The following is a 20,803-nucleotide window of genomic DNA, read 5'->3' on the forward strand; positions in this document are numbered from 1 at the left end:
ACATATTTGATAACATGCAACAAGGATGCACTTGTGTTACCTATCCTTGGTATGATTTTCTCAGATATTTGCGTGGCTCATCTCATTAAAAAAATATTTCCCATTGTTCTTCAAGTTATAATGAAATAACTGAAATTAGACCTGCCCTCTTGAGGTAAAGAACTAAAAAGCTGAACAAAGTTCATGAGTCAACTGTTTTCAAGCATTGGGTAAAAGACAATATTGTACTGAGACCTTTAAGTAAAGAAAAACATATGAGGTAAGCCCTACATTCACATCAGATTTCTGCCTGAGGGCACTTCCCACACCACAGTGCCGAGAGATGGAGTCCAAGCAGATTCTCACTGAGCTAAGAAGTTGCGACAGCAGAACAAGCTGGGATTTGCAGGATAGGGTATCAGAGGGAAGGTAGATACATGAAGGATGTGGTGGACAGAATTTAAAATGGCCCCAAGACCCCTTTCCCCTGATATACATGCCTTTATAAAATACCAGGACTGTGAATATGATGGATTTTACTCCCATGATTAGGTTATATTATACAATACCTTTGACTTTGTATCCAAGTGATTTGTATAATCCCAGAGATTATCCAGGATGAACCTGACCTGATTAAGTGAGTCTTTTCGTTTTCTCTAGCTGGTCACTGAGGAAACAGTCAGACAATCCTTCCAGGTAGAAAGAAAAGCAACAGCTACATTGTGAATTGCCTATTGTGGCCACATGGTAAGGAATATTTCTGTTGTTAACTCAAAATAATGAACACCAAAAGGAAGGGAGGAAAAACAATAAAAATTTTAAAAGATGGAACAAATAGAAAGTAAATACCAAGATGATTTATCTAAACACAATCATAACAAGAACTGCATTTAGAGGGGAAAAAACACACACACACAAGACCCAACTGCATTCTGTTATCGATAAGTGCATTCAAAATATGAGATAAAGAAATATGGAAAGAAAAAGTATGGGAAAAATACCATCTAAACAGTTTGTTTAGCTAAGTTAATACCAAAGTATACTTTAAAACAAAGGAATATTTTCAGAGATAAGTAAGTTATAAAAGGAAACTTATCAGAAAAACATAACAATCTTTTTAGTGTATGGGCCTAAGTAGAACTTAAAAACACTTGAAGGAAAAGCTGACAGAACCAGAGGAAAATAAAGAAATCTAAAATCCTAACTGGAGGCATTAACATAATTTCCTAATAACTGGTAGAGCCACAGACTAAACAAATTCAGTAAGAATACAGAAGATTTGAATTGTCAATGAAAATGAATTAATTGATATTTACAGACTACTATACCCTATAATTATGAAAAACACATTCACGGTTTTTACCTTCACCAAGACAAACAATATACTGAGCTATAAAATAGGTCTCAATAATTTAAAAAAACAAAAAACGTACACAGTATGCTTTGTGACCATAAGTAAAATACATTCAAAATCAATAGCAATCAGATACAGTTTTTAAATTTCCATATTTTGAAGATAAACAACCACTGCAAATGATCCATGGGTCAAAGAATTCATGAGCAAAATTTTTCAAAGTGAATGATAACGAAAACACAGCATTTCAAAGATGCAGTTAAAGAAGTACCAAATGTAGATTTACCTTGAAACTTGCTTTAAAATGCATCTGTTGGGAAAATAAGGTATAAAACCAATATCCTAAGCTTCCAATTTAAAAATCTAGAATAATAGGAGAAAATTAAACAGAAACTAAGTAGAATCATGGAATAATAAAGATTAAGAGCAGAAATCAATGACACAGAAAAGCAAGGAGAAAATAAAAAAGAATGAAAAGGAAAGCCTCCAAAATGGGGAAAATTATTGATAGCACATAATATGTACATACTCTATGTATATAGCTGAAAATACATATATCTGACAAAGGATTTAAACCAAGAATGTAAAAGAACATCCAGAAGTAACTAATAACAATAAAACAACCCTAAAAGGCTAAAAATATTGACAAAGCACTTGACCAGGTACTCCACGAAAGAAAAATGCGTTTGTATTAATAAGTATATGAAAATGTCCAAAATCATTAGTTTCAGGGAAATGCAAATTGAAGCCATGATGAAGTATTAGTTTATACCCCATAGAATGGTTAAAATTAAAAGAATAGTAACAAGGAATATTGGGGAGGATTTGGAGAAACCAGAACTCTCATATATTGCTACTGCTACTGGGAGTGTAAAATGGTAAGACTACTTTGGAAAACAGATTGATAGTTTCTTACAAACTTAAACATACACTTAATAGATGACCAGTTATTCAAATTCTAAGTATTACCCAAAACAATGGAAAATATATCTCTGCAAAAAGGATTATATAAGAATGCTACAGCAGTTTAATTCATGAGAGTCCCAAACTGGAAACAACCCAAATTCCCATCAAAACAGAAATGAATAAACAAGTTTTGAAATATTCACCAATGGATGACTATTCAATAATAAAAAAGAATGAAATATTAATACCTTCAATTTGCATAAATCTCAATAACATTATATGGATCAAGAGAAGCAGAAACAAAAGAGTATGACTTCATTTATATGAAATCCAAGCAGAGGCAAAACTAAACCTATGGTGATGAAAATCAGATCATCTTTGCCTTGGCGGGTAAAGATTGACTGCAAAGACACAGGTGGGAATGTTTTAAGGTGATTATAATACTTAACATCTTTGTCGGGATCTTAGGTATGCAGAATAAACATTTGCAAAACTCAAAACATAAATTTTACTCTATGCGGGGTGCCTGGGTGGCACAGCGGTTGAGCGTCTGCCTTCGGCTCAGGGCGTGATCCCGGCGTGATGGGATCGAGCCCCACATCAGGCTCCTCTGCTATGAGCCTGCTTCTTCCTCTCCCACTCCCCCTGCTTGTGTTCCCTCTCTCACTGGCTGTCTCTATCTCTGTCAAATAAATAAATAAAATCTTTAAAAAAAAAAAATTTTTACTCTATGCAATTTAACCTCAATTTAAAAATGCTACATATATATGTATATGCATATAAAATATATTTTAAATAGGTTGTAAAATAAGTAAAAATGTGTTTTTTTTTTAAAGATTTTATTTATTTATTTGACAGAGATAGAGACAGCCAGCGAGAGAGGGAACACAAGTAGAGGGAGTGGGAGAGGAGGAAGCAGGCTCCCAGAGGAGGAGCCTGCTTTGGGGCTCGATCCCAGAACGCCGGGATCACGCCCTGAGCCAAAGGCAGATGCTTAACGACTGCGCCACCCAGGCGTCCCAAAAATGTGTATTTTTTTTTACATATTTTACAACCTAGTTTACCTATGTAAAATGGTCACTACCCTCAATACACTATAAACTCTTACTTTTTTTCCTCATAACAAATTATTGTTAACATAATGTTATACATCCATTTGTTTATTTGGTAACAGTCTGGCTGTCTCACCACAATGTAGACTTTATGGGAAGAGAAACTTTGTCATCTTCAACATTCAATCCACAGTACCTAGAACATTGCCTAGAATGAGGTAACTTAATAAATATGTGTTAACAAACGAGAATAGCTTCATAGCACTCAATGTGCAGGTCCCCCGACATTCTCTTTTGCCAAAACAAACAAGATCTATGTACCAGTCCTCGACTTACTAAAGTCATTATTAAGTTTTTCCCTTCCCAGTGATGCAGAACTCTGTGGTTTTCATAGTCCAGACAATAAATGTCAGTTGTAGCTTTTCATTAATCCCTCCTTGTTGCTGTTGATGCTATTTATTGTCCACATGGTAAATTTAGATGAAACTAGTTCTACTACGAGAAAATACTCCCTTTCAACCACTGCCTTCCAAATTGGTCAAAACCTGGTGTCTATAGGCATAGTGGTTAGTGCACCATCCGACTTAGCACTCCATAGCCTTCTCCCTTTTGAGAAGTTTCTTTTCCTTCAGGAGTGATTGTAAATTCGGGTATGGTTGTTCTCTTCTCCAGGACTCAAAAATAGTGTAGCCACTTTTTCTTTTATTCATTCTTCAGCTCTTTAAGAGTGGTACAGTAAGACATCAAACAGAAATAGCCACCATCCTCCACCAAGTCACCAGGGAAGAGAAGCAGCCCTGCCAAAAAGAGGCACCTCAATCCTAACAGAAAAAGTGGAAGGAGCCATGAAGAAGGGAACGAAGAAAACTGGAATTTCAAGATACATCAATATGATCATAGACCACTTAGCTCCTACTTACCTCACTCCTGAAACTGTAACACCACCCCCAGGAGAGCTAAGCAAATTTTGTGAAGAACAGAGTTTAAGTTTTTTATCAACTTGCTAGCAGTAGAGCTCAAAATTATAATTTAAGTTATATGTGAATATGTGTGCATATATGTGCATGTATGTACATGTATATATCAAGAATAATTTAACATAGATGTACACATATACACATACACATATACACACACATATACGTAGACATCATAGTTGCTTCAAAAGAACTCAATAGGCAGTCTCCCAACCCCTAAGAATATGCAATTTGTTTCTTCTAAAGCAGAAAAAAATAATACAATACATTAAGGTCCCCCTACATTAAATTTTCTATAACCTATGGTTCCACTAAAATTTAAGTCTCTGAATATATATTTTGCCATATCTATATGTTACAACACCAGAGCATACCATAAAACCTAATTTAGTAAAGAAACACTTTTAAATTAAAAAAGAAAATATAGAACCTTCTTATTCATTACTGGCCCATTTGGATGTTCAGTTATGTTTTTTTATTAAATCTAGACATTAGAAAACATTGGCGATATATTATTATAAGTCCTGACATCATTTGGGAAAAGTTTGGGTCAAAAATAAAAAAAGAGGTTATGTAAGATTTAAGACCATCTAAGAATTAAAAAGACTATGCCAAATATTGGATTTTTAAAAAAATTCTGGGATGGGCAGACTAGCATATAATGAATCACAGTTTCTAAAAGGAATTATTTGGCTCTTATTTTACTATTAAGTGAAAATCCAATTAGAAATATAAGAATAATGACAAGAGACTCACGCTTAGGTATTTAGACAACCTCTCTTGATGAAAATGCCCAAAACTCTTGTGTCCTAGTCAGACAACTCTGAAGGTTCCAGTATTAATACAGATATCACAGTTTCTGACGACATGCTCAACATTTTAACCTGCTTGATTTTTTCTCATACCACAACTAATTTTGAACTTGCAGCATTGGCCTGTGCCTTCTACATATTATCCCCCTTCTTATCTTCACTTACTTATCTTTGTTATTTTTTCCACCCTACCTTCAAAATACCAACCCTGTTTCATCTAATTACTTACCTTCTCAGGCCCTAGGGTATCATTGCAGGAAAAATCATACCTGGAAAAATCGGTACTTGTTCTCCAAACTCAGCTGGACACTCAATAACCCTGACAAAGCAATCACCTTTTTCTAGTCTTTTCATTCTCTGGTCCTCTACAAAACTGATTTCAAAACTTCTCTACTTTTCTTAACCCTCTGACAAGCCTTCTTCATTCCTCATGCTAGGTAGATGACCCCTCCTACTATTTCACGGAGAAACTAGAAGTTACCAGATTGGAACAATCCTTAACCTTTTAACTGTATTTGCAGCTATTCTTGGTTACCTTCGCCTTTTTATAATGAAGTACACAATCCCTCCAGCTGTGCCCAAATGTCATTCCCTTAGGGAAAATAATATGTTCAGTTATCTTCTCTTTCCTGTTCTTAACCCCCCCTGTGTACTGTCTCTTTATATTTTAATTTAAATTTCCTTGATTCTTTTTCCATTTAAAAAAAATTCTTTGATCACTTTTCTTCATCCAGCTACTGTCTTTCTCTATGCCCCACACTTTGTTGAAAGTCAAGGTACAAGGTTTGGTTGGAATTACACGGTATTCAGAATGGGAGCACAGGATCGCTTAAATCCTAATCTCTCTATTAACCCTCTGCAGTAAGTACTCACCAGAGAAAGCCGAATATAAGGAACTAAGGCACAAAGAAGCAGCGTTATCACTTTAATTAAGAATAGCCAAGAATCTGATCACCTGGTTAACTTAACACTCTCCAAACTGGTTTGGGGAATTACCTTTGTTTCTACAGTCCCGTGGGAAGTCACATTCTCTTCTGAATTAGAAAAAACAGGTCCAGAGAACAGGCACTGTTCTCGCCTCAAATCCATTTCCAGGTGTTTAGAATATAGAGAACAAATAGAGATTGAGCACAATTTGCCCTAGTATGTAGATCCTACCCAAGACTAAAAGTAGAAAAATAGGCACTGTACCAAGAGGTTACACTTTAAAATATAGTAAACCATCCCCCTAATAAAATGTCAGTCAATGCCCTGGGTTCTGACCAATCGTAAGAATGACCCCTGTTTTCTTGGGGATGGAGAGAGGGAAAAGAGTAAAGAGGTAGGTAAGCAGAACAAGGAAAGAGAGGTTCAATTGACCAAGCTTACTTCTTTCTTATCTACATTTCTTCTCCTTTTACTACTCCTTAATTCTTGCCAATCTGGAAAGAAAATCTGGATTTTCTCCCCAATAGATATTTTTCACTGTGTCTCTTGAAACCTCCATGTCAGTCTGTCTAATGGTCACCTTTCAGGCCACATCTTATTTGACCCTGCCCACCCCACTCCAGTGTTGTTTTATATGATAATTAATATTCTTCCACTGAATGTCTAATCATCTCCCTGAAACTTGCCCCAATTCCAGTTTTTCCTATATCACTATGTGTTTGTACTCTCTACCAAGTTCTTCAACGTAGAACCTGAGCATTATCCTTGAGTCCTCCCACTCTAATAGTACTTACTACTCATATCCTCTAACTAAAATCTTGCTAATGCAATTCTTACATAATACTAAGTTCCTCCATTTCTTTCTATTCCCATGAAAATACTTCTTGTGGAGAGAAGCCTTCCTTCTTACCTGAAATGTATTCCTTTCTGGTTTCCATGAATCCACGTTGAACCAGTCTAATCTATCCTTACTACCATCAGATTGAACTTCCTAAAAGGTATGTCTGACTTTGTCACTGGCTTCAGTAAGTTTTTAATACCTTTTGGATCAAATTCAAGAGCTAACAAAATGCTACATACTCTAGATGTGACTTACTCTTCTGTTTCACCTCACAATTTTTCTTTTGTTCTTTTATAGTTCAGTCACAATGCTTACTCAGGTAATGGTGATGAACTATCTACACCAGGGAAATATTTAGCAATTAATTACTTCACTATTCTATCAAGGCTCATATGTTTTTAAACTTTGTATTAGTTTGTTAGAGCTGCCATGACAAAATACCACAGACTGGATAGCTTAAAAAACAGAAATTTATTGTCTCACAATTCTAAAGGGTAGAAGGCTAGGGTCAAGATGATAGCAGGTTTAGTTCTTCTGAGGCCTCTTTCCTTGACTTGTAGATGGCATCTTTTTCTGATGTCTTCACTTGGTCTTCTGATGTCTAACTGTGTCCAAATTTCCTCCTTATATAAAGCCACCAGTCATATTGGATTAGGGCCCACATTAAGGAACTCATTTTAACTTAATCAATTCTTTAAAGACCTTATCTCCAAATACAGTTACATTTTAAGGTGCTGGGGGTTAGGACTTCAAAATATCAATTTCAGGGGACACAATTCAACCCATAACAAACCTGGTCATAGAATTCAAACTTTCACACTCTTGCTTATGAAGAGTTAGTTTCTTCCCACCAAAAAAAGTAACCCTAATCTAGGATTTCACTGATTTCCATGTGGCATAATTTTCTTCTCAGCTTACACTTTCACAGAAATATAGACATTGACTGAAAAATTGCCTGCTAGAAAATAAAGTACTAGAAAAATGTATGCCAAGGAGAAATGCTATCTTCTTTGTCTGAATCACTGAGCTTTGGAAGATTTTTGTCAAAATTGTTTCATATAATTCAGGTTTTATTAGTGGATAAAATATATCTTTTATTATTGATATTTTACTTGCTCCCTCTGGAAATGTTTTAATATTGTATTAAATAAAATAAAATGTAGACGATAAATTCTTTTCACCTAGCATTTATAGAAGTCCTGTAGAGCATATGTCAAAGATATTTCTTAATGACTACATAGACTGTTACTTAATAGGCAATGGCATTTTAAAATGTTACCTATGTCAGTACAAATGAGAATGTTTCGACCATTTAAAGGTAGATAACTACTAGAACGGTTATAATTGTTACATCACATTCAAACATTTCCTTCTTGATGCTGGAAATCTTTTTTGCTTAAGACAACAGCTGAGCTTTTAAAATATATATATTATAGCATGTACTGTATGCCCAGTAACTTCTTACTACATTTTTGTCTTTCTCAAAATCTTAATGTCAACGAGATCATACTATGCTGAGTTATCCTCTTCTCAAATACTTGCTAAACTAATTATTCTCTATGATGCCATCTTTTTATATTGAGTCATTTTCAACCCACTTCCTTCCTGGATCCTGCCACATACTAAGGTTAGGGAGACTACAGTAAACATCTGTTGTTTTTGCTGCCCAGCACTTTCTGTTAACCACATCCCAATTTTCTTCACAGTTCATTTGCTTCTGTTAGAGTTGAACCTATCTCCCAATATTGTGTGACTGCCACCTGGAAATTCGGAATATTGCATTTGCCTGGCAACAGTTATGGTTAAGGAATGGACATATAAACTGAGCTTGTGAGATGGAGGGAGATGTCACCTAATTTCTAGAAAATATATCTCTGCCCCTTTCTGTGAGGCCTGAGATTATGTAAGAACGGGAGATCCTGCAATCATCTTGTTACCACTTGGAACCAAAAATGTGAAAGTAAGCCAAGAAATGACGAAAGATAAAATGAGTTCTAGTGACATTGTTTGAAACCTGAAGCCAGACCTGCCATTGGACTTTTCCAGTTATGGATCCCAATAAATTTAATTTTGCTTAAGCCAATTTTGATTGAGATTCTGTCATTTACAGCATTAAGAGTCTTGGCTAATACAGAGAAAGATACTCTTTTAACCTAAAAATGTATTGGAGATGTGCCAGCAAATACATCTGCTTTGGGTTATATATGTAACAGAAAAAAAATTTCTATGACATGCAGATGCAAGACCAGAAACTGCATAAAGAACATTGAGTCTCACAACAGAATTTCCACAGACAACTGCAAGAAGATCCACATTTAATATTAGACCAACTAGAGTTCTTGCTAATATATAAAGTATATAATGTAAAGTCTGAAGTCATACCCAGGAATGCTAAGGCTGTGTACAGATAAATCTTTCTATGTATTCACACACTGGCCCAGAGGGGCCCTCACAGTTCGGCAATAACTGTGGCATATGCAACAGACAGGGAAGGGTGGATATTGAGAAGGAAGTGGGTGAGGGGTCTAGAAGCCCATAGGAGGGGTTAGGTGTTCTCAAACATGGATTGAGATGGAACATTTTCTATGTCTACATGTGCTGGGAGCAAGCCCTCTTTGGTAGAAAATGTTCAAGGAAGTGGGAGGCTCTAAATGACATCAATGTATCTCAGGGAAGAAAAAAGAAAAAATCCAGGACCACTGCAAAAGGATGAGTATATTCAAAGGAAGATTTATAAAGTAGCTGATTTATAAATCAAAGCAATAAATGACAGCTTCCCACATACAGCCGAAATAAATCCAGCTAGCTAAGTGTTCAGGGGAACTATAAACTCTCTGTTTTGTGGCAAGCAGTGGTTCCAGCGAGTTCTTTTTTATCTACTATGGAGAGAAGGTGTGGAAAAGACTGAAAGGGTTCTACCACGGCAGGAGGTGGTAGAGAAGCTTTTGGTCCACCTCTCTGCCTTCTTCCTGGGCACAGGACAACCAAAGGGGAATGACATCCTTTTCACAACATAGAGGCAACATGAGAGCAGGGATTTCTGGGCACTGAAAAGGCTTGGATCATCTTTTATCTACTCCACTCTAAGTCTAGCCCCTGGTCAGAGAACCATTTCCAATCTCCCATCCACCTGCCATTTCCCAAATAGCAATGGAAGTAGAGGGACCCAAGTGACCAATATAGAAGCAGAATATAGAGTACCAGAAGTAAGACTCATTAGGACAGAACATAATTTAAGTAGGCTGAAAGTTAACAGGAAAAGAGAAGAGTAAGTGATATGGAAAGAAGGGCTTTTGCCTACAACGAAGATATAGCTAAATAGGTCCTGAAGATACAGTGTTCATATCCTAAGTTCTCTGGAGGAAACAGGCCAGGGATGGGGGTTGGGGTGTGTAGTGTTTTATGGTCTTTAAAACACACACACACACACACACACACACACACACACACACACACACTGCTACATCTCTGACACTCTGTAGACTCTATGGATAATATTTTCTCATTTGAACCTACAATAAAGGAATGGCTTTCTTCTTTCCCACTCCAGAGAGCCTCTCTAAGATTCATTTTCAATTTTAGACTATCCATACTCAACAAATAATGCATTATTATTCTTTCTTTTGGGTGTTTTTAACGAATGATCCTATCTGCCTATATTAGTACTATTTAGCTTAAATTATTAGTTCATAGAAGCTAGAAACGTTTGCCATATGAATTATTTTGCACAGATTCTAGGATTGTGACATATAAATAGGTGCTCTTGGTGCTAATTTTGATGAAAATTAGTTTACGAGGTAAAAATTCCTTTTACTTTCAGGAAAACAGTGGTGCTCATTCTCAAAAAGGATAACATGAATAAGTCTAATAAAGATATTATAAAATATAATTTCCTTTTAATTTTACCTTACTGAAAATGTATTATCAGATAAATTCCAGTAAGAATCATGTCTGCTTAAGATTTTGGTGACTCAGTGAGGCAAGCTGTCATAAACAGATTGTGTTTCAGAAATTGTTATTTTTGGTGTCTTATAAAATGAAACTCAATAAAGTATAGTGTTTTATATCATCACACTCTGGGTAAGGAGCAACCTGTACTCACTGAATCATACTAAATAATTTAGACTGTTTTTTGCATGAAAAATAGCAGCATTTATATTTGTACGGAGTATTACAGTTAACAAAATTCTTATATATAAATATCAAGATTATCATGAGTGAGTTTTAACCTCAAGATTATTAAATCATTGGTGAAATGAGGCAAAAATAAAGTAAGATACAGTAAAATAAAATAAAATGAACTATGTCTTACCAGCTTACAGGAGAGAATGTTCATGTTCTATATATGCTACTGTTTAAAACCAAATAACCTAGACTCTGAGAAATATACTGATGTCTTACTAGTATGTTATATTGTGTTGTTGGCACCATGGGAATAGATCATAAAACTCTAAATGGAGATGAGGTTTTTCTAATGGTAAATGGACCTGTGCTTTATCCTACAGGCTCCAGAAAGAAATCGGGACTCAGGGTGCAAGCCTTAATTGAAGGTGAAGGAAAAACTTCCTTTTCTCTCTGGAATTAAAGGGAGATTTAGTCTGAATCCAAGGTGTATGGACACTGGAAAATTTCCATGCGGGAGTTCAGATACTCTACATCACATGAATAACAGTGGGACAATGAGGGAAGATAAGGAACTCTAGAATGAGATGGACTCTACATACTGCTGTAAATCAACTTCTGTGTTGTATGTTCCTGGAACCTGGTTTCCTGCACCTTCTTAAAAATATCCTTAAAGTCTGGTCTTCGCTGTTCTTTGTAAAATTCACATCCCCAAATCAGATGCTGTCCCATGCATCTGTTGCAGCAGCAGGGGTCTGAATGACAGAGCAGAGGGCTCTCCTGATAGCCAGGAAGAGGATAGCAATAAGTAATCCAGCAGAGGGCCTATGTGACCAAAGACTAGGTAATAGAACGACCTGTGAAAAAGGCAGCCATAGGGTGCCATGACACAGGGACGGAGCGGAAGGACTTCCAGGACCTTGAGTACACAAGGGGCAGTACCCTGGAAAACTCCTGTGGGCTGAAAGACATTGTGAGGAGGATGGATTACTAACAATTAAAAATAACTTTGTAACTATAGGCTGGCTAGGGCTGGGAAACCGGTGTTAATAAAATTTTTAGTCATACCCTGTTAGTTTCCAAATGCCATTTAGGCTATATCCTTATCACCTCAAATCTCTACTTCTTTATCTTATCCATTGTCACTGTCCCAGTTTATGTCTTACTAGATTATCACAACCACCACCCAAATAGAATCTCTGCCCATCTTATGTAAAGCAGCCAAATGACCCTTACAAAGTGTGAATCTAACTGTGCCAATGTCTTTTTTAAACCCCTCTCTGCTGGTTCTCAATCCACAGGTTATGGTGTATAAAGCCCTTACTGATTCGGTTGCTGTTCACATATCCATATTCATCTTTCAGGATTCCAATTTTGCCTCAACTAGCGCATCAACTACATGAAATACCATTAATGCTCAATGCTCCTTCTTGCCTCCAAGTTTTTGCATGTTACTCCCTCTACCTAAAATGCCCTACCCACCACCCACTTCCATTACAGAATTCTTCTTCCTACTTTAGCTGCACCTTTCTCTCAAGAGAATCTCTTTCTGGAAAGTCATCTGTGATTTTTGCCCACCACCATATACACAGAATGGGTTATGTCCTCACCTTATCCCCCAGCAGTACTTATACATTAATGAAATTGCCTATTATTTCTTAAGGAAAAGAACTATGTCTTGTTCACTGTTTTTGCTATAGCTGCTAGCAACATATCAGACACATAGTAGGTACTCAGGAAATATCAGTTAAATACATTAATAATTTTTTCCTCAGTAACACAACCACTCTGAGTTAGAAGAAATTATTATCCTACTTTACAACCAGGAAAACTGAATGGAAAAAATATTAAAGAAGTTTTCCAATGTAGCAGAGATAGTCAATGACCCAGTCAGGATTCAAAATTGGATCTTTTGACTACAAACCCAGTACTTTCTCCACTATACTGAACTGCCTTATAGGACACGGATAGTATACCAAAGCATTTCTCTACAAAAATGTCATTTTGCTGGAGGGCTATAATCTAGATGTGAAAATTCAATATTGCAGAAATGTTACAACAGAAGAAAGTATATATTTGAAGAGGGTAGGTCTGTCCACGTGGTTCTCACTTTACTGTGTATCACAATTACCTGGAAGACTTGTTAATACAAGATTGCCCAAAGATGTTAAAAGAGGTTGAAGAGGAGCTTAAGCTGTAACTCTACAACTCCACTTATGGAAAATTGATAAGATAGCCTTCTTTACATCTTTCCTTTTTAATCTTTTTTTTTTAATTGTTTTCAATTCATTTCTGTATGTTCCTTATACAGTATACTAGTGATAAAAAGGAAATTCTGAATCAGATACTTGGAAAATTGATCCAAAAAAGACTCAAATCTAGTACTGGCAAGAACCCATCTTGCTACTGCCAAATTTATTCTGGCAGTCCAAAGACTCCACGAGTATGGGAACCACAAACATGGCCACCGTGGCCACATTCCAGGCTTTGCTGCATTTACTTGACATCTCGAATACTGAACGTCCGAAAACCTTGGGTGGATGGCGATACTTCTCCCACATCCAGGCATGAATGAGATCCAATCTGGGAGAAACTCAGAGCTGGAAACCCAGTAGTCTTTACTCTGATCACAGATGCCTAAAAAATATTTGCCAAGGAAAAGACTGGACAACACTTTACCACACCAGATATCTCAATTTAGGACCACAGTTCCTTTTTACTTTGTTTTTTAATTAAAAAAATTCTTATTCCAAATGTTTGTTTGTTTTGCTGGCTTTGTTTTCTTCCATGCATCTGTTCATCTGTTTAAGTAAAATTGTCTAATTTTTGCTTGTGTTTCCTCTAGTTATAATGTCACATCTGCTTACCATATTTATTTTTAATTCATTTGTGATAAATGGCAATTTCATGCCTAACCCTTTAGCTTACAGTTTGGAGTTAGGATGCATAATCAGAAACAATTTTATTCTCCTGCTTTTATCTAAGATTCTAGGGCCACAAAAAAAAGACAAAAACAAAAACCCAACTTAGATCTTTTTCATGTATGTGTCCTTATTCTTTTGGTTTAGATACCCATCGAGGACATTTATACTGTTATCCACTGCCTAGCTCAGTGTAGACCTTCAATATGTATTTGTCAAGTAGTGTTAATAGTATAGTAGGCTGGCATCCATAGCCCAATTTGCAAGATGCTGGCTACAGAGGATTAGAAGAAAATTCTATTAGAAGTTAATAAAATAAAAGAAACAAATACTATACAGGCAAATCACAGCTACCATAGTGCCCCATATACCAAATATTTTCCAAAGTCATCTCTAAAGAATCCTTTTCTAAAGAGCATTATAATCAACAATTCCCAGAGGGTCAGCTAAAATACCCTACTGTTGAATGGTCTTCTCACTGAACCATCTCATGATCTCCCCACAGGCATGACCCACCTCTCCCCTCCTCAAATGTGTTCTTCTGCTGGGAGTCCTAATTCAATGGATTCTCTCAATCTCTGTTCTGATTTCGTAGATACTAGCAAGAAAAAGCTCCTAGTTTTCTTTTCTCCTACACTGTGATTACAATGCCTTCAGAGAAGTGTCATCAGAACAGTAAGTGTCAAGCTGGAACTACATACCCTTAACATCGATTTCTTTCTCTGAATTTCAAGTACTAAAATAATATAATGGGGATATAGAGATCATATAGTGCAAGGTGTCTCACTCTTTAGTGTGCAGCAATATTACCTGGAGACTTGTTAAGACACAAATAGCCAGGCCCCATTCCCAGAGATTCCAATATGGTAGGTCTGGGATAGGGACTGAAAATTTCCATTTGTTACAAGTGATATCCATGCTGCTGGGCCAAGGACCGCACTTTGAGCTACTGTTATAGAGGAAGGAACACCAATTTTAGAAACAGAGGCTTGAGTTTGCATTGCAACTGCATTATTTGTTAGCTGTGTCTCAAATTCTCAGTGTCCTTGCTTACATATATGAAAAATGGCAATCACCATTACTTAGGGTCATTGTGGTGATTCAATTAAAATGAATGGGTTAATGCACATGACATTAACCCACTATCCGACTAAAACAAGCATTCAAAAATGTCCACTGTCTTTTTTCCCTTTTTCTCTGGATCAAGAAGCATTCATCTTGAAGCCAGCTCCGTTGGTCTCCTCCCAAAGAAACAGTTCTCTTTTCATCCCGGGCTACTGCAAAGCCAATATCAATGACTCAATCCCAACGTAGACGCTCTTTCTCTTAAATACAGTATTAGTAATCCTTCTCCAAAGAAATCCTGCTTGTTTCTCTAAGAGCTGTCACAGGACTCCCGCTGCCTCCCAATTACTCTTAAATTCCGTGAAAATAGACAAATGTTAAAAGGTTTCTTTCTAATGACAAACAGTGACCACTGGCTATAAAATCATTTGAAGGTGGATTGTTGAAAAGTTCCCAAACCCAGCCTATCTTTGAAAGACTTCTTAAATAATGCAAAATTAGCTTGCACAGAAGGAAACTCTGATCGCTTAATTTCTTAGCAAAAAGTAACACAAGCAAGTCTTTATGGGTTTTTTTTTCTTCTGAGAGTAGTTTTAATTAAATTAAGTAAAGATATGTTAACCAACAGAATTATACCTTCTCCAAACTTTTCTTGAGATTTCTGGATTTCCACATTCCGTCTTAATTTGATTTCATATTGGCTGTGAGAATGTTAATACTTGAACAACAGTAATAGGGGGCAGTAAGGCAAGGATGGGAAAAGAGGACAAGTACCTAATAACAATGCCACTCTTCTACTGAGTACTCCGTACAAGGTATTAGGCTGAAACATTTTGCATATACTCTCTCTTTTGATCTTGTTTGATCAGGTAAAAAAGCATTTCATCCCCATTTTTTTATATGATGACATTGAAGTTATAAAGGTAAAGCAATTTCACATAGCTAGAAAGCAACAGGTCTAGGGTTCAAACTTAGCTCTCTAATGACCTTGCTCTTACTGATTACACCAAACTTTCTCTTCTTATTGACATTAATAAAGAACCCTTACAGGATCCCTTATTCCTAATGACACATGCTGAGATATTCAAGGATGAATTTGAACACACACACACACACACACACACACACACACACGCACAAGGATAGGTACAAACAAATAGGAGAAACCTTAACAATTGTTGAACCTAGATAAAGGGTATCAGGTGTTTGTTGTACAATTTTCTGTTATGTATTTTAACATTTTTTATAATAAAAATCTGGAAGAAAAAGAAGCACTCACCACATTCCATAAGGTGATTGCATTGAGATGAATTCAGGATATGGATATAAAAAGAACAGAAGACAGAACGCAAACAATTCAGAGGAAGAGTTCACTGAATGAACTTAAATGCTTTGAATTAATGCATGAATGAAACTCTTCGCTCATTCCCTTAGACTTAGCCATTCACTTCCATAAATCTATGGAACACACACACGCATGCACGCACACACATGCACACGCACAGGTAACCAAACTAATAGGTACAAAGAACATATTGGGGGTTGCCAGAGTGAAGGGGTGGGTGAAATTGGTGAAGGGTATCTACAGGTACAAACTTCCAGTTATAAAATAAATAAGTTATGAGTGATTTAAGTACAACATATTGACAACAATTACCAATACTGTATTGCATATTTGAAAGATGCTAAAAAAGTAAATCCTGAAAGTTTTCATCACAAGAAAAAAATTTTGTAACAATGTAGGCTGACAGATGTTGATGTGACTTGTGATCATTTCACAACATATACAAACATCAAATCGAACTATGTGTACCCCTGGAACTAATATAATGTCAGATGTCAAGTATACAATTAACTAATTCATTAATTAATATCTCTCTGAACTCTCCTGGGGGCATCTGCAATCATCATGAAAGTTCACTTATTCATTTCAATAATAAAAATATTCTCCTACTGGTCCTAAAGAATTCCCCGAGTTTATCTATCTTTCTTTCTTTTAGGCATAACCTTGCAATTTACATGTTATGCCAAATTGATGACTGTTTCAGAAAATATAATGAACTTTTCTGCTCAACCCAAGCAGCAGTTTACAGAATATTATTTTTAAAAAGTAAAGCAAAATTGGAATAAACCTGATTTCAATGACATTTTTATAACACTACTTGGGTCATGATTTTTCAGCAGCATTATTAAGTTAAAGTGGCCCTTATGTGTGCAACTTCTTATTACTGAAGATCTTGGATTTAAACAGTCAATATGATAATCTACTTAAATGAATGTGAGATATATCACCCAGGAGGTTTGTACAATAATGATTGAATTTAACACTAAAAACAAGGCCTGTCTTTTCCCATATCTATCAACAACATATCTTACATGTAATTGACTCACAAAATATAATAATTCACCAGAAAATTTTAACTGTCTGCAATTATCCTCTAGGCTGTAGGCCCAGCCCTGTAATTAGAACCAGAATTGCCTGATTACGAAAATGTTTAGGGCAAAGAAAATAAATTCAGAATTTCTGAAGACAATGCCCAATTATTTTATTTTGAAAGCTGGTCCTATAAGAATGATACAGGGTGAAGATACAAAATTTGAGCTTTGGAAATAGTTTAAATTATTATCCCTGAATCACTGTGGGCCTTTGGGCAAGTTCTTTGACCTTATATTCAGATTAATAATTTTAAAATGGAAATAATGATAGCAACTATTAGATAATATTGTTATAGGGATAAAACAAGATAATCCATGTAGGATGCATCAAACAGGGCCTGTTGATAAGCACTTACTGCATGCTACTTCTTAGTATCCTCATTACCGTTATTCTCATGCAGATATCCCAGGTCATCTCAAACTCAATGTCCAGGGCGCCTGGGTGGCAGAGTGGTTGAGCGTCTGCCTTAGGCTCAGGGCGTGATCCCGGCGTTATGGGATCGAGCCCCACATCAGGCTCCTCCGCTATGAGCCTGCTTCTTCCTCTCCCACTCTCCCTGCTTGTGTTCCCTCTCTCGCTGGCTGTCTCTAACTCTAATAAATAAATAAAATCTTTAAAAAAAAACAAAAACTCAATGTCCAAAACTCAACTCACCCCCATCCCCTCCATATTTGCTCCTTCCCCTCTATTCTTTATCCTAATTACCAGAACCTTCATCCCCTCATTCCCTCAAGATTGAAATCCAGGAGAAATCACATTATTTCATCACAATACCTATTCAGCAATCACATTGTATCAATGACTGTTCTCAAATCTGCCTTCTCTTCTTCATATCCTCTGACCCTGACTTAATTCTGACCCTCACTTCTCATCTGAATGTTGCAATAGCTCCTTTCTCCCAGTCTGGTTCGCCCCCAGTATGTTCCCCACAAGTTTTCCAAAAATACATCTTTAAAATAATTATCATTTTACTTCTTTTTAAAACATTACATTGAGACTTCTTTGAAGAGCCTTCAGGTTTCTGTTCAAACATGACAAATCAAACACATGTGATAATCTCTATCCCTTCCTAAATCTCAGTATCTATGGCTATGAAATGAATAACTGCAGCTTAAAACAACAAACATTTATTATCACCCAGTTTCTGTGGGTCAGCATCTTAATCCACGCAGGCTGCTATAATAAAATACCATAAACTGGATAGCTTATAAACTACAGAAATTTATTTCTCACAGTTCTGGAGGCTAAGTCCAAGATCAAGACACCAGCAGATTCAGTGGCCGGTAAGAGCCTGCTTCCTGGTTCACAGACACCATTTGGCTGTGTTCTCACATGGCAGAAGGGGTTAAGGGATCTCTCTGGGGTCTCTCTCATAAGGGCACTAACTGCATTCATGAGGGCTTCATCCTCATGATCTAACCATTTTCCAAAGGTCCCACCATCACCTAATAATATCACTTTAGGGATTAGGATGTCAACATATGAATTGGGGGGGGGGTGACAGAAACATTCAGTCTACAGAAGTTACAAACTTGGGTGCAGCTTATCTGAGTAACTCCATAGCAGGGTTTCTCAGAAGGCTACATCTGAGCAGGGGCTGCAGCCTTATCTGCAGGGAGAAGATTGGCCTCTAAGTTCACCATTGTTTTGTTTTGTTAAGATTTTATTTATTCATTCGAAAGAGAAAGAGCACAAGCAGGGGGAGCGCAAGACAGAGGAAGAAGCAGGTTCCCCACGGAGCAGGGACCCTAATGGAGGGCTCGATCTGAGGACCCTGAGATCATGACGTGAGCCGAAGGCAGATGTTTAACTGACTGAGCCACCCAGGCTCCCAGAAGCTCTTCATTGTGGCAGAATTCTGTTTCTCCCAGTCTACTGAGGGCCTCTATTCCTTGATGACTATGGCCAGAGGCTTCCCTTTGTTCTTCGCCATAAGGGCTCTTATAAGGCAGCTTACACAATATGGAAACTTGATTCCCTCAGAACCAGTGAAAAAACAAGAATGAAAGTGAGAACAAGAGAGAAAGGAAAAACAAAGTCAAGGTGCTTTGTAACCTAATCTCAGAGATGAAATCCCACTACATTCGTCCTATACTATTAATTAGAGGTGCGCCACTGGGTCCAGCCCAAATTCAAGGAGAGGAGGTTACAGAACATCAATGCCGGCAGGGAGGGGTCATTGGAGGCCATTTCAGAGACTGCCTTCCAAGCCCTTTAAATTGACAGTAAAAGGATCAAACAGGAATTAAATCACCAGGACAAAGTGAGTAGAAAAAGCAACAGAGGCAGATAAGAAATCAAGAAAGTAAATGGACTAATAGTATATGATTTAATAGCTCAGAAAAAGCTGAAACCTAAACCCTTAAGATGATTTAGTAACTTACGGAAAACTAAAACCCACACCCTTAAGAGACAAAGTGAAACAAGCTAACCAATTTATAACTCAGAAATTTTCTTCAGAAAGATAATGGTGAATGTACTCTACCAAAATGAGGGCATAAATCAATAAAGAAGAAACAGGAATTAAGAACAACAGATTTAGGGGCACCTGGGTGGCTGTAGTTAAGCAGATACCAGAGCCCTGGGATCAAGCACAATGTCAGGTTCCCTGCTCCAAGGGGAGCCTGCTTCTCCCTCTCCCACTGCCATGCTTGTGTTCCCTCTCTCACTGCCTCTCTTTCTGTCAAATAAATAAATAAAATCCTAAAAAAAAAAAAAAAAAGAAAAAGAATAGATTCAATACTGGCCAAAGAAAGGGATTTTCCTTGACGACAGTGTGGGAAACAAAAGAACACAGTTCAAGCTAGACAGGACAAAGTGTGCTGAGAGTACTGTCTGCTGGAGAAAATTAAATACAGAATGTCTGATGTGTTTGAACATAACCCGGATATGTTTTATATATATATATATACACATATATATATACATATATACATATATATATATGTGTATATATATATACACATATATATATATATACACACACACACACACATATATATATATTTTCAACTCTATCAGACAACTTAGGAATAAATTACTAGGGTATACAGAAAGCTAAGCAAATAAAAAAGTATTACTGACTATATTTAAAAAATGAAATGTAAAATAAAGAGAAAATAATCATAGTAATGCTATGACTCAGCTGTAAAAAAAATAATAAAAAAATTTAAAAATTCAAGTTTTTAAAAATAACTATTTAACCAAAAATTGTGGTAGAAGTCTATTGGAACAATAGAAGGAAATAAATTTGTATACATGAGGGAGGGGAGGGAAAGACAGATAAATCTTTATCTCCCATTATAGGACGTTAATGTCTGAAACTTTTTTTTAATCTTAAATAAAATGGTGGGATGCCTGGGTGGCTCAGTCACTTAAGCATCTGCCTTTGGCTCAGGTCATGACCCCAG

The sequence above is a fragment of the Ursus americanus genome, chromosome 8 (genome assembly GCF_024610735.1).
Source record: "Ursus americanus isolate L20-20 chromosome 8, mUrsAme1.1.p, whole genome shotgun sequence".
Lineage (NCBI taxonomy): Eukaryota > Metazoa > Chordata > Mammalia > Carnivora > Ursidae > Ursus > Ursus americanus.